Source organism: Dasypus novemcinctus, chromosome 10, assembly GCF_030445035.2.
Source record: "Dasypus novemcinctus isolate mDasNov1 chromosome 10, mDasNov1.1.hap2, whole genome shotgun sequence".
NCBI lineage: Eukaryota > Metazoa > Chordata > Mammalia > Cingulata > Dasypodidae > Dasypus > Dasypus novemcinctus.
In genome coordinates, this window is record NC_080682.1 from 46,958,186 (window position 1) to 46,959,983 (window position 1,798).

The following is a 1,798-nucleotide window of genomic DNA, read 5'->3' on the forward strand; positions in this document are numbered from 1 at the left end:
TTAAGCGTAAGGAATAAAGTCTTTATTGGGCTCAGACCAGGAGTCCATGGTCTTGAGGACATCTGTGTATTTGCCAGTGTTATGCTCCACATTCTTCTTAGCCTGTTCTGTAGCCTCATGAGCTGCTGCTTCTCCCTGCAATGGATCTTGGCTTTCTCCTTCCTCTTCTCCAGGGTGGCTGTCAGCCTGGTGCTTCCAGCCAAACTCATGAGCCAGGTGCCCCAGGTAGGCCAACTTTCAGGTGGGCTTCAGACACACAACCTTGAGGACAGCAGGAACGACTGTCTGCTTTTTCTTGTCGTAGGGCGGTGGGATCCCGTCAAACTCCATGAGGCATTCCAGCGCAGCCTGGCCCCGCTTGGTCTTGTGGGCAGCATCCCTTGTATGGTCTGCCCGAAGATCCCAGGGGCCTGCAAGTGGCAGGGGCATGGGACAGGTTGGTGTTCATGTGCTTGCGGAGGAAGGCCAGGTACTTCAATTTATTTCTGTGTAAGTTGTCAGAAATATCGATGCCCTCGCAGCGTACACCCACGACCTTCTGGCCCAGCAGTATCTGCTTGGCCACGATGGTCACCAGGCTGCCCAGGAGATGACTTCGGCCATCGAGCACCAGGACCTGCCCCTCTGCCATCTTTGCCAGCTGCCTGGGAAAGCTGGTATTTCTTGTAAGTCAGGATGGGGAGTCACTGAGAGGTAATCAATTCAGTTATGAGGAGCTCCTTTATCTGACAAAGGGTTAAGGGTGTTACATCTTTCTAGAGTTAAATTAGGGGAAGTGGATTTGGCTCAAAGGATAGAGCATCTGCCTACCACATGGAAGGTCCAGGGTTCAAACCCCAGGCCTCCTTGACCCGAGTGATAAGCTGGCCCACGCACAGTGCTGATGCGCACAAGGAGTGCTGTGCCATGCAGGGGTGTCCCCCCCATGCACAAGGAGTGCGCTCTGTAAGGAGAGCTGCCCAGCGCAAAAAAAGTGCAGCCTGCGCAGGAGTGGTGCTGCACACATGGAGAGCTGATGCAGCAAGATGACGCAACAAAAAGAGACACAGATTCCCAATGCTGCTGACAAGAATACAAGCAGACACAGAGGAACACACAGTGAATGGACATAGAGAGCAAACAACTGGGTGGGGGAAGGGGAGAGAAATGTTTTTAAAAAGGGATTAAATTAGAAGGTGAGAGTAAAAGGATTTCATTGGAAGCCCATTGGCTGGAGGATAGTTGCTGACTAAATTCATAGTTTAGAGGCTTTGGCCAGCATGAGGGGTTTGCAAATATATATTGTTGCCCAGTTATTTCTGCAGATGCTTTGACTATTTTTGTGGCTGCAGATACCACTTTTAAACAGGCAGGGTATGCTCTAGCCCTGACAATTTTGTAGGCTATAATAGGCAACAGGTCTTAGTTTTCCCCCAAGTTCTTGTGTCAGTAAGCCAAGAGCCTGTCCATTTCTTTCACGAATGAGTAGAATGAATGGCTTAGGATAATTTGGTCACCCCCAAAGCTAGAGGGGCTAATAGTTTTAAGGTCTGTTCATGAGAGTTATCCCAAGGTAAAATTTCAGGTGTATTGACCTTAGTTAATTCATAAAGAGGTGATGCCAATAAGGAAAAATTTGGAACCCAGAGTCACAATAAACCTGCCAACCTGAGGAATCCCCTTAATTGTTTGTCTGGGTTTTTTTTGTTTTGTTCTGTTCTATTTTGTTTTTGTCATGGGCTTAGGGAATTCCTGCATCAGTTTTATTCTTCAGGGTGCTAGGCAAATTCTTTGAGCATTTAAATCGGGATCCAAGTAG

At 48.3% G+C, this 1,798-nt stretch overlaps 1 pseudogene; it reads right to left on the reverse strand.

The window, feature by feature from the left end:
• LOC131280205 (large ribosomal subunit protein uL13 pseudogene) lies at positions 1–631 on the reverse strand (annotated as a pseudogene).
• Between the last annotated feature and the right edge of the window lie 1,167 nt (positions 632–1,798).